The sequence below is a fragment of the Electrophorus electricus genome, chromosome 11, assembly GCF_041902795.1.
Source record: "Electrophorus electricus isolate QZ-2024a chromosome 11, ASM4190279v1, whole genome shotgun sequence".
NCBI lineage: Eukaryota > Metazoa > Chordata > Actinopteri > Gymnotiformes > Gymnotidae > Electrophorus > Electrophorus electricus.
Genome location: NC_137507.1, coordinates 11747267 through 11761355, shown reverse-complemented (window position 1 = coordinate 11761355; position 14089 = coordinate 11747267). Strand labels below are relative to the sequence as shown.

At 42.5% G+C, this 14089-nt stretch overlaps 1 pseudogene; it reads left to right on the top strand.

The window, feature by feature from the left end:
- The first annotated feature begins 575 nt into the window (after positions 1-575).
- Positions 576-12856, top strand: LOC118241709 (scavenger receptor cysteine-rich type 1 protein M130-like; annotated as a pseudogene).
- Positions 12857-14089: the final 1233 nt, after the last annotated feature.

Here is a 14089-nt window from a genome sequence, read left to right as displayed (position 1 = left end):
TAAGGTCAACATTAAATATATGTGAAATTACAGTTGCATGCACTAATGAGAAAAAATGCAGAAGAGCTATCAGGCTATCAGTGTAAATTTTATGAGTCGGTAAGTAACTGAGGGAGCCATACTGAACAGTCAGAGAGACAGAGAGAGAGAGAGAGAGAGAGAGAGAGAGAGAGAGAGAGAGAGAGAGAGAGAGAGAGAGAGAGTGAGTGAGTGAGAGTGAGTGTTTGTATGTGTAGTGTGTTGGGGTGCATACAGTACAGCCGAGAACTAAGAACATGACGAACACGGCAATGAATATTATCTCCCTAAGAGAGACACTGTCTGTATGGCAATGGAAGAAAAAATATTAAATGCTTTCATCTTCAGTAAACCTATCTGTTATATCCCTGCATATCTGTAAAAACAGCATATAAAATACATCAAACACAAAAAAATTACCCCAAACAATTGAACCGCAGTTCCACGGTATTTTTAATGAAAATTTACGCTTACAGTAGACTCTCACAAAGCCCTGTGAGCAATTGCTTTGAAAGTGCTTTGAACTAAACAGCTAACTGCATCACTTTGTAAACACTGCTGCAGCCTTCTGTGTGTCTTGAGCCCATTTCCAATAGGATTCCATATAAAGTAGGTAGTGGGGGTGGAATGCTGCAAAGACTCTACGTCGCCCTCTGGTGGTGTAAACACCTTAGCTGTTATATATAGATAGATATTGTTTTAATCCTTTTGCCACTGCTTAGTCTGTGACCACAGGACCACTGCGGACAATGAGACTGCAATAATCATGCTATGGTAGTGAGTGCTGTGCTGCTATGAGCTTATAAGGTAACAGCAATGATGGTCAGGTTTTTACACCTTGGTTGTATGATGGGCCACTAAGAAACGGAAACTGAAATATTACATAAAGGTACAACAGCATGGATACAATAATACGCTGGGGGAGGGGAACGCTCAAACTAAAATATAACTCCATAGGGATTCTCCCTCGGTGATGGACACCGCGTCGGTGGATTCTGAGAGTGAAGGACCTCCGACGCCCAAGGTACCACCCAAGTCATCCGATGAGGACACTCCCTCCATGAAGGCTTGCAACCCCAGAGCTCAAATGCCTAAGCCTCGTAAAGGCAAGAAGGCAGTGTCACCAGTGCCCGCCCCTGAGATGGACAAATCAGCTGGTACGTCTCCGGATACGCGTGCGCCAAAGCCGGAGCAGCCACCACCACACAAGCCAGCAAAGGAGGATACGTCCAGCCGGGGCGGTCTCCGACGCAGCCAACGATAGGAGGACTGGCTGGGGCTCCTGCTACATTTCCCCGGACTGTTTAATAGTTCTTTATGTAGTCCGGTTCATATACCTGTCCCGATCAAAGTACCTATTACTGTGCCAGTTGCTTTGCCCCCCTTTGTGTCTGTACCTGTGCCCATCAGTGTGTACTTCCCTGTGTCTGTTGTCATCCTGGTCCCTGTCTTCCTCCCCTCTGTCCTGCTCGCGCTGGCATGTGTCGGGTCGCTCGGTCCTCCGGTCTCGCCATTTGGCATTGGTTTCAGGGCCGTAGCCCGATAGGCTGGAGCGCCAGAAGTCGCACCGTTGGGGAGGGGCTCTGTCGTGGTACGGCCCCTCCTCCCAAACGTCTCCCTGTGTCTGTGTGTGTGAGGGTGTGAGTTCGTCCATATGGCCGCGCACACCATGTTTCACACGTGCTCTTCGTTGTGTATCGTTAGCGTGCATGTATATAAGTGTTGTGTTTAAGTGTGAATGTTATCGATGTTTGAACCCTGTTAGCCTGCGAGTCACGTAGTCGTTATTGTGTGTGTTAATAAACGTGTTTTGTGTTCCACAACTCGTACCTGCATCCTGCTCTGCTTCCTCAGCGTAACATAAACATAAAAGAAAAGACAGAATAAACAGCTGTCTGCAGCCAAACAGCTATTTCTAATTCCTGAGCAGTTAATGTGGTCTTCTATTTTTTTCTCATTGTTTCTCTCTCCCTCCCTCTTTATGGTGGGCAGATAGTGCAAGGCTGGTGGATGGTGGTAGTCGCTGTGCTGGGAGAGTGGAGGCTCTTCATAGAGGACAGTGGGGATCAGTGTACAATGATGACTGGGATATGAGAGATGCTGCAGTGTTGTGTAGACAGCTGGGCTGTGGGGAGGCTGTAGATGCACAGGGTACATTTGGACCAGGATCAGGACCGATCTGGCTGACTCAAAGGGTCTGTAGAGGTGATGAAATGCAGAGACTGTGTGAAGGATGTAATCAAAATAAAGATGATGGAATGATCTGCTCAGATAAAATGTGTCAATTCTCATTCTCAAATTTAATGAGTCTTTGTCAATGGTACACTTGAAATTTTTTTGTTTAATTGCAACACACCTTTCACTTCATATACTTCCTGAAATCTGTTTGTTATTTATGTATTTATTTAAAAGGCTTACAGGGAGCAAGATCATTGAAGTAGCTGTTCATTTACAGGAAGGCCCTATTAAGACAAAAATATGACTAGTTAAAATGAAAGTGATGGAGGCAGGGAGTGAGTGAGATGCGAGTGCGGTTGAGCATTGTATTTATTTTCCATAACGATAAAGACAAACCAAAAGGCACAACATTAAGCCGGGTAAACAATGTATGTGTAGAGAGCTGGGCTGTGGGGAGGCTGTAGATGTACTGGGTAATGCTCACTTTGGACCAGGATCAGGACCAATCTGGATGAATGAAGTGGCCTGTAGTGGATCAGAGTCTATGCTGAAGAACTGTGGTTCAGTTGGCTAGGTTAGTGACTATCATCATGCAAGAGTTATCTGCTCAGGTAAATTATACTAATCTTTAGAATGGATATATTCACCCCAACTGGCATTTCTGCATATTTGCTAACTTTCAGACTTTGTTATGACATTACAAATTTTGTGCATCTCAATTTTATATTTGTTTAATAAAAGGAAAGCATGGCATCATTATCATTAGAAGCTTCTATGGCCATGAACATATGAATGTGACATGCTATGATAGATCAGTTTTTAACAATTCTTGTGCAGTTCCTTTTTTAGATAGAACAGCTGTGCTTTCTTTCTTCAGCATTTGTAAACGAAATTAAATTATCCTTTGTCACTTATTAGACCACCGACAAAATCTATTTTATAATAATATATTTCTTATTTGCTGCCATTAATGAAGAACCATGCATTAACTAGTGCAATATTAGAAAATCAATAAAGTAAGTATTTTCTCTGTCACTAGAATATGTTCCATGGTCTCTAGTCCCCATATTAATATTTTAGGAGTGAGGCAGGTTGGTGGTCCTCAATGCACTGGGAGAGTCGAGGTGATTCATGGGAAGACCTGGACCACAGTGTGTGATGTTGACTTTGACCAGCAGGATGCAGAAGTTGTGTGTAGAGAGCTGGGCTGTGGGATTCCTGTTAAGGTGATGGGAGCAGCTGCTTTTAGCAGAGAGGAGGGCCAGGTGTGGACAGAGGAGCTTCAGTGTAGAGGCAACGAATCTGAGATTTCTCTCTGTCCAACATCTTTAGTCAAACAGAACTGCTCCCATTACCGTGATGTGGGACTAATATGTTCAGGTTATATATTAATCTTTATCTTTGTTGCCAGTGAACTATTGTAACTATGAGATACTATGACAACAATAGTGCTTGTTCTGTTTACATATCTGTAATCATTTCTGTGTTTTACAGGTTACACAGCTGCATGTCTGTTGAATGGCTGGGACTCCTGTTCTGGTCGAGTGTAGTTCCAGTACCTCAGTGACTGAGGCTCAGTTTGTGGTGGTAACTGGGATATGAGAGCTGCCAGTGTCCTCTGTGGACAACTGAAGTGTGGGAGTGCTGTGGCTGTGTTGGGGGTGGACTGGTTTGGGGAGGGGAGTGGCCACATCTGGGCCGATGTGTTTGATTTTCATGGGAACGAGAAACACCTGTCAGAATGTCCCATCTCATCATGGAGTCGAGCAGCATGCTCTCATAAACAGGATGCTGGAGTCATCTGCAGCGGTGAGCATTTTAACACCACATTACTTAAAAATACATTTTATGGGAAAATGCCTCCTCTGCTATTCTGTAAAAGTAAACATTAGATTATATCTACTGCATTCTCAAAAATATATATACACATAAGTATATAGCTATATACCCATGTTTTTATGCATGTTTCTGTTTCAGTTTCCTCACAGGCCTTTCATGAGGGCCGAGTGCGGGTGTCTGGAGGGAGTGAGTGTGAGGGGCAGATGGAGGTTTATTTCAGCCTGGGCTGGAGGAGAGTTCTCCTGGACTCCCGAAATGTATCTGAAGTCTATGTGGTGTGCAGACAGCTGGGCTGTGGCTCTGTGCTGAACTCCTCCAGCTCCTCTTCTTCCAGTCCTGATCAACACAGCCACATGTGTGTGAGGGGTTTCAATTGTTCTGGGAGTGAAGCTCATCTGGGGAACTGCAGCACTGCAAACCTCCTCAACCTCTCCTGCAGCTCCATGGAACAGCTGTCAATCACCTGCTCTGGTATGTGTTACATTAACCTAAAAACTGGTCATTCTTAATAAAATTAATAACATGCTTGCCTAATCTACTCTAAAATGTACACCAGTTGTGTGAGGATTCATGACTTTTATGTCACATTAACAAAAATAATAACCTGGTGTTTTTATTTTGGTGGAACAATTCTATGTAAATCAAAACCAGAGTTTAAACTGTCTGACCTGTTCTGGACAATTAAGGTGTGACTGTGTGTGTATACACACTTTGTGCGTGTGTGTGTGTGTGTGTGTGTGTGTGTGTGTGTGTGTGTGTGTGTGTGTGTGTGTGTGTGTGTGTGGGGAGACTGTGCAGGAAGGCTGGAGGTTTTACTCAGTGGATCGTGGGGGACAGTGTGCGATGACCCATGGGATATTGAGGATGCCCAGGTGGTGTGCAGGCAGCTGCAGTGTGGAGTGGCCCTCAGTGCCCATGTACCAGCCTGGTTTGGTCCTGGAACTGGGCCCATATGGCTGAATGAGGTGCAGTGTGAGGGGAACGAGATGTCCCTGTGGAACTGCAGGTGTCAGTCTGGGGAAAGCATGACTGCAGACACAAGGAGGATGTAGAGGTCATGTGTTCTGGTGAAGTGTGCTGACTGCAGCTGTTCTTGAATTTGATTTACTTGTCTTTATTCTTTAAAGTGTATAGTGATAACATTAAATGTAACACAGTTGCACAGTTCAAAGGCAAGTGTCAAATGTAAAAGTCTATGACATTAAGCATACAAGAATGATACTCTTTTTAATTTGCTTTTAGCTATTTAAGTTTTATTATGTTAAGAAAGCTAAGTTTCATATGGGTTTAAAGAAACATAAATAACAGTAATTAACAGACACTGATGGCAACTGTCTATTTATACTGTGGGTAGAGTGAGCTCTCATGTAGGAACATTTAAGAATCATATAAAGGTTGACAAAACAGTTGTTGTCTGCATATTTTCTCTCACCAGAGTTTAAAGAGATCAGACTCACTGAGGGGTGTGAAGGGAATCTGGAAGTGTTCTACAATGGGGGAATCTGGGGGAATGTGTGTGTGAATGGGATGAATGAAGAAACAGTAAGTTTGGTGTGTCGAGAGCTGATCTGTGGAAGAACAGGCAGTGAGTCCACATCCAGAGCAAGATTGGAATCATCTCCTAACTGGCTGGATCCGGTGAAATATAGGAAACATGACTCCACTCTGTGGCACTGCCCATCTGATCCCTGGGGGAAAAACAAGTGTGATAATGACAAGGAGGTGGCTCACATTACCTGTTCAGGTAGGCAGATTCTCCCTTCATATACATTCTTTGGTCTGAAAGTGTATGTTAAGATTATTGCAGATATCTATGCCAGATGTTGAAATAAATGTAACAATGATCTAAATGATCTAATTTCATAATTAAATCCTCTGGAGTGTCAAATGAACAATCATAATTAATCTTGCTATACTCACAGGAGAACAGCAACATTTACAAAAACATGTGAAACACGCCTCTCAGACTGAAGGGACCAGCAGGAAGCTGCTCTGGGAGGCTGGAGGTTTACCATAACGCTGCATGGGGCTCCATCTGTGATGATCAGTGGGACATCAGGGATGCTGAGGTGGTCTGCAGACAGCTGGGCTGTGGGAAGGCACTGAGAGCTGATGGGAGTGCTGATTTTGGTGCAGGTGAAGGGGTGATCTGGCTGAACAGAGTGGAGTGTAGAGGAGATGAGATTCACCTGTGGGACTGCAGTTATTCACTGAAGAACCACACTGACTGCTCCCACAAAGAGGATGCTGGAGTCACCTGTGCAGGTCAGAGGAGACCGGAGACAGGGTTTTGGTAGCTAAAAAATTTCAATTCATGCAATGCAATACAATGCATTGTTTTGACTGATGTTTGTTTAGTTTGTACGCTAATTATACCTTGTTATGCATCTCTGGATATTGAACCTGGTGATGAGGGAAGCACTTGTGTAGCACATCATCAATAAGTGATGTTGCTTTAAACTGGTGTTTCAGTAATCATGGACTCTCATTGGGCAAAGGTTTTGTTACTGAACCCTCTGTCCTTACATCTCATCCTTGCATCTCTTTTTCATGTTCCCAAAAGGAGGAGATAAGTCATGAGGAAGAGGTGTAAAGAAGTGAGATAACCTAGTAATTAAATTTTTCCCTCCTAACTAATGTACAGCCCTGAATATACACACACTCGCCCCTTATTCATCATGCTACATACTATAAAAATCTGATTTTAAAAAAGAGCAAATATAAATGTTATCAGCAGCTTCATTTTTCATGACTTGCATTTTTGGCTTGTTAGTAGGGTCAAACTCACATTTGGTCAGTGACAATGTAAATCAGAATATTACTTTTTAACAATGAGAAATACTAGATTTTTCCATTAAATCTTTATTATCATTATGAATATGATCATTGCAATCATCAATAATAATAGTAAGAAAAATAATTAATGGTAAGAAATATAACTTTAATAATATTTGCAGATATGTAATTGCTATGGTCAATCTGAATTTGAGACAAGTTATTTAGGGCTTTGTTTATTAGGCTTTGATTTTGTATGTGTGTGTGAGTTCTGTGTCCACCTACCTGATTTGGTTCTCTATTTCTAGACATCTCCCTGACCCCTGTGATTACAAGCAAAGTAACCACCAACTCCATCTCAGGTCCTCTTTTCATTCCTCTCCCTCATTTTTCTAAAACTTTCAAATGAAACTGTCATGAGTTATACAGTTTCTCTTCTGCAATTCCCTGTCCAGTTGGAAAGTCAGAGAATATAACAACCAGTCATCCACAAACTCCACCAGCAGCTGCTTTGCTCCTTTCAGTGGTTCTCCTGGGAGTGCTGCTCTTCCTGGTCTTAGTGCTGATTTACCAGAACAGAGTGCTCAGGAGAGGTAGGGCACAATTCCAGATCAAAATACAGTTTCAGACTTCTTACATCATCAATCTTTCAGTCTGTCATCAATCTTCTGGAACAACGTTTCTGTCTTCACGCCAGTGAACTCTAAGAGGAGATATAAAACTCTGCCTGAGGTAATCTATGAGGAGATCGACCACAGAGGCACCAATGAAAAAACTCCCATCTCAGCTCTAAAGGGTGAGTGATATGGAAGAAAAATATTGGAGGAAATCCTAGTATGTATGTATGTTACAGACATATGCAGGGAGCAAGATGGCACTAAAAACAATGTTTCATCGTGGACTGTCTTCAGAGCTCCAAAAGAACTCACTTGCTGAGGAGAATCGGCCATGCGGTCTGAACTCATCCAACTAGCTATTACTGTGGATGATCTCTGATGCACTCATCGACCCTCACAACACCAATGTACACCACAACCCCATAATTCCACTCCTGATGACCCTGTACATGACCCTAGTGAAGTTCCTGAATTGATGCCGCTGGGTTTCTTGCCCCTTACACCCCACACCCCAGGAATGATCAAGACACTTGGCATTCCCCATTCCCCCTAATTCCCCAATCAGCTAGTTTAAGTTAAACATTCAGAAGCCTCTGTGAAAGGACACAGAGTTTTTTGTTATTAATATGTCTAATAAAACGAAACTATGGAACAGAACAAAACACAAGACATAGAAAACATGGAGGGGATTGATTGTGACAACTTCATTTTAGTCAAACAAAATGACAAACATAGGAACTACATTTAACATTTATCTCTTTGCATGCTTTGTCCTTTTTATTCTGAGCTCTTTTGTCTTTTAGCTCTCTGCACAGTTTCTCATCTCATCTGTTTTTTTTTATCAAGGTGGGATTTTTCTATCACTTATTTTCATTTTTATAGCATGGGTTTCATTTCTATTACATTGTAACGATCCCACCAGGAACAGGCAAGAGGTAGAACACAAAATGCAGGAGGCGGTTTATTAAATGAGGAAACACGAACACGAAGGGTAAAGCAAACAGAAGCAAAGGGGTAACACTGAGGGTAAAATAACACAGAAAAGCAATGACGACGACAACAGTAAAACGATCATAAGGCAAACCTGACGGAAGGACGCAACTTGCCACAATAACCGACAAACTCGAAAACAAAACATAGGGTACAAATAACCAGGACAATTAGGCAATAAACAGACTCAAGTGAACATGGGGGATAGGGAGAACCAAAACACGGACTGGAATTAAGGAACAGATGAGGGGTGGTGAAAATGAAACTAAGGAGTGGAACTCGGAAGTAAAGGAAAAACAGGGATGACAGGGAAACCATAAAACATTGATGCCAGGAGGGTGTCCAATTGTTACAGAACCCCACACCAAAGCTCACAACACTGGGGCACGCAAAAAAAATTAAAAATTCTCAAAACACAGGACTAAGACGAGACACAGACAAGCGGAACGGGTAAGACACAGAGCAGGGACAAGACCCAGAAACAGGGGCAGGAGATCAGGAAAGACATAGAGCCGGAACAAAAGGGCTGTACGAGCCAGAGACAGGGCCAATAGGAGGAGCCAGGGATGATGAGACAGACGGGAGCAAACAATGAAGCAGAAGCTGGGCCAGGGGTAGGATTACAAACAGGCATAGGAGACGGGGCAGGACTGCAGTCAGGGAATGCAACAGGACCAGGGGTATGGATGGGTCTCAGGGCTAAACCACGAACAAGCAGCAGAGTAGGGACAGATCAGGGGACAGGAGCTAGATGGGGAAAAGGAGTGGGACTGGAGACCTGGTCGGAATTGGAGATGGGCATAGAGACAGGCAGAGAGAGGAGAGGAGAACAACCAGTGTCAGACACAGGTACAGGCACTGGGGCAGGGGTAGAAGCAAAAACAGGGGACATGATGTGAACTATGATAGAGACGGGCACAGGACCAAAATACACGACAGGCATGGGTACAGGTACTGGGACAGGCAAGAGAACACCAATACCACAAGGCAAGGTAACAGGATGGACAATCTTCACACAAACAGGGATAGACACTTGAACAGGGACAAGGACAAGACCAGGAGCAGGAGCAGGCAACACAGGAACTGAAGACCCAGAAGCAGACAAGGGGGCAGTAATGGGGGCTGGTGCAAAAGCCTCATGGGGCAGTGGAGGTAAAGGAAGGGCAAATGGTGTGGACACAGGAACTGTCGGGATCCGGGAGGCCGACAGAGAGGTCTTAAAGGTCATTGGCTTGCTGCGAGGTGTGGCTGAGGGAGTTCTAGATGTCTTTGGGAGCACACCTGTCGCAGCTACTGGGGGTACAGGGGAGTCTCGAGAAGAAACCACAGGGACAGGCCTGGCATGTGGCGCTGGGACTTGTGGAGTGGCCTCCTCCATTCTAGGAACAGTAAGGTCTGATGACGTGAAGTTCAGCAGCGGCGGACCCGAGGGCATGGCTGCGGCATTCAGCGGCTGGTCCGGGAGGCCTAAAGATGGGACTGCACTGCTCAGCGGTGCTGCAGGGTCAGGAGGTGCAGCTGTGGCGGTCAACAGTAGCAGGTCCGGAGACATAGCTGCGCTATGAGGGATTAAGGGAGAGGGATTAAGACCCTGCATCGACTACTGGGCTCCGAATGAAGTACTCCTACCCTCTTCCCTTCATTTCTCTAACTCATGAATGTCTGCTTGGAGCCACAATCTTCACTAAATTAGATCTGCACAGCACTTATAATCTCATATGCATTTGTGAGGGTGACAAGTGGAACACAGCCTTCATAACATCAAGTGGACATTATATGAGTACCTAGTCGTGCCAAAAGCCCCTCTGTTTTTCAGGCATTTATGGATGAAATCTTTCAGGACAGGGAGGCAAGTTCCTGATTGTTTATATTGATGATCCTCTTATATTTTCTGTCAGAAGCAGAACATGTGGAACACGTTACAGCCATCTTGACATATCAGAGACAGCTTCACCTGTACACCAAAGCATTGTTCAATGTGAATCTGTCAATTGTTTTGGTTGCCATCAAGCCAGGCAGCATCTCCCTGGATACGGATAATGTATCTGCCATCTTGAATTGGCCTAAACCCTCCACTATCAAGGAATTCCTGGGGTTTGCCAAATTTTATAGGAGGTTCATACAGGGGTTTGGTACCATCTCTGCTCCCTTTACTCTTATTCTCAAAAAACAGGGCAGCAGGAGGCTTCAGTTGGGTATGGCTGCTAATCAGACTTTCCAAAAATTGAAGAAGCCTTTACTTCGTCACGTGTTCTTCAACAGCCTGACCCTTCTCTGCCCTTTATTGTAGAGGTAGATGCATCAGAAGTGGGGATAGGATCTGTCTTGTCCCAGAGACAAGACACTCTACCACGTTTGTACAGTCTACTCAAGGAAACTACAACCCACAGAGAGAAATGATTATGTTGTTAACCGGGAGCTTCTTGCTGTCAAACTAGCCCCCCAGGTGTGTGCCTGCCTCTCTTAGAGGAACTCCTGGAATGGGTTCACATGACCCTGCGTAATGGGCATTCAGGCATCACACGCACATGAACTACACGCATGCTGTCCTGAAAGTTTTGATGGCCTTCCCTTCCTGATAATACGCGTGATTACATGTTGTTTGTGCTCAGTCATGTACCCCTTATTGTCTCCCCAGTGGTGAATTACAGCCCCTGCCTGTATCACATCTCCCCTGGACCCACATAGCAGTGGACTTCATCACAGACCTGCCTGCTTCGCAAGGGTACAATGTCATAATGGTAGTGGTTGACAAATTTTCTAAGATGTGTTGTCTCATTCCTTTTTCCCTCCTACCTACTGCTCTAGAAACCACTGAAGCTGTATTTACCTATGTGTATTGTATCTTTGGCCTACCAGAAGAAATCTTGGTTCCCAATTTACATCATAGGTGTGCAGGCAGTTTTGAAGAAAGCTTGCCATAACAGTCAACCTCTTGTCAGGTTATTATCCCCAGTCTAATGGTGAGGTTAAATGTGTCAACCAGGGAGTACGAAGGTTCATCCATCAATATTGTGCCTCACAGACTAACTGGCACAAATAGCTCCCATGGGCAGAATTTGCACGCAACTCTCTCACCTCTCTCAACTCTCTCACTCTTCCACTCAGCTGAATCAGCTTGAACAAGCTTGTGTTATCTAGTTAGCAGTGTCCCCTTTTGCTCAAATAACCAGTGCCTTTGCTTTAGCATCTCTTTGGATGCAACATGTGTTTTTGGTAGGTTAAATGGTTATATATGACTAGTCTTAAAGTGTATACAGTATTATCACCTTATTACCTTAACTTCTGACCTGCTGTTTAATTCTATCATGGGTCCGTTTCTACTGCTAACCAGAACAGAGAAGCTGAAAGAAACTGGCTCTGACTGAAAGTGTTAGCTGCTTGGTTTTGAAGTGTTTGGAAAAATGCTGGGTCATTATGGGAAATATAGTTCCTGTAGTGAATTTAGTATATGTAGTGAATTTATGTGGTGTAGATTTTCTCAGCAATCTAGGTTAAAACATAAAGCATTATGTCTTTCCTAATGATAGCCATGATTATAGTGGGGCATGGAGACATTATACTGGGGCACATGCCCCATTAAATAGGGTCTAGTATTGCCCCTGGACTAATGTAAGTTTCTGTATTCTCTGTAAAACTGCAGTCAACTGGTCAAATATTGTATTTCTCTCACACCTACCAAGCTCATTTATTATCTATAGGAGGTAGATGCTCATGATTTAATATTTCAAACATGTCTCATGTTTACTCTGTTCACCTCTGACAGAACGTATCAGCTCTGAAGTACAGCATTCTTGTAATGAGGAGGTTGGTGAAGAGCTTCTCTCAGGTAAGGGAGTACATCTCAAAGAGAAATATTATAAATTATAGAAATAACAGTATTCATTAATAATGTTGAATTTTCACAGTTAATGCTATATTGTCATAAACATTACAACTTTTTTAAAAATTATTTTGGACAGTGTGCTATGGGTGACAGGCGTTGCACCTTGCAGAACTTTGGAGTTTTGGAGATTATTCTGATAAAGAATTCTCTTTGGATGCAACATTTCTTTTAAGATAACTTATAAGAAATTCACTTTTTTCTTTCTGCTACAGCAAATTCTGTCAATGAAGAAAAGACAGTATTATGATGCCATCACCTGTAGTGGTCTGATATGTAAGTTTGTTTAATTCATCACTTCACTAAAATTAAAGAGATGATGACTTAAACTAGCTCATTTTATTTGATTTAGGTGACATAGAGACAGAAAACACACCAGAAAATTATGATGATATCAATCGTGGACAGGCTCCTGATAGTGTAGCAAGTATGGTGGTAGAGGTGAGAACACAGTGGCAGTTTAGGTGTAGACCATTCTAAATGTTTTCTCTTTACTTGCACATTCCAACTGCACTGCTTAGCATTAATAAAAGATGGGCTGGCCTCTATTTAGCATCTGACACATGATGTATTACAGCGTAGTGATAATGTGTGCTGTGAGAATACTGACCAATCTAAAACATTATAGACATGTGCTCAGTGTGCTTTGAAGAATCACCAAATCTAAAAAGCAACAATAATGTATGTTTAAAAATAATATTTAACTATATTATATCATCTGTTTAACAATTTGTTTTGTTACATTGCAAGGCATCCTGTATTTAGAACATACAGAAATATCAATTAGCAAAAATCAGTAATAAATAAATCAGTATATTTACTCTTGTGATTGGACTATGATAACCTGTTAAACACAGAGGAAAAGCTTCAGTCAGAGAAAACCTCATGAATGAGAGTGCTTTTGCTCAGGAAATGACATTTGACCTCTTGAAACTCAAACAGTGTTTAGATTACAAATGGTTCAATGTCTTGCTTTACCCTTTTTCCAGAACACATTTTTGAAAATCATTTTAAACATAGAAGCATCATAGAAATACAATATTAACCCTTTTATATACATACATAATGTTGAATTTGGGAGCTTGAAATGGCTGATATGTTATTTGATGCAAGGGCTCATTTATCAGTATTTGGTGCATGTGCTCCCTGGGAATCAAACCCATGACCATGGTAATATTAGCACCATGCTCATAAGATTATTATGGTTTTATACACAGTTAGCCAGCATTTAGATTCTGTTTTGTCCTGGTTTTGGTTTGTATAAAGATGCACACCTTACTCTATATAGGCCTACAACAAAGTCATCAGTGTTTGATTCACTACTGATTCACTACTGAATTCACTACTGAATCCTATAAATATGCACAATAGATACCTTGACCTGCCTAGACAACAGCCTTGTGAGTAAAAGCTTTGGAATTAATAAAGGATTATTACACAATTAGGAATGGCTTTCATTTCTGTGCATTTTGTCCTGTGCTCATAAAGAATTCATATTGTACAAAATGTAAGTAGAATGTTTGATTAAAACAAATAATGTTCCATTTGTTATCTGGTTTATTACTAGTCTCCCCATAAAGATAGCGAGCTAATTTCACATCCTTAAATTAGATGTCACTTTGTTAGAAAATTGTAATGAAGTGCTGCTATATTCTTGACACAAGGCCAAAATACCCTCCTCTTGTCCATCCTCACATGATCCTACATTCCATGGGCTACAGCTGCAACCCTAAACATGTTTGAAACCTAGTCTCAAGTTAGTAGTATAGTACCTTATTTTCTCAGATGA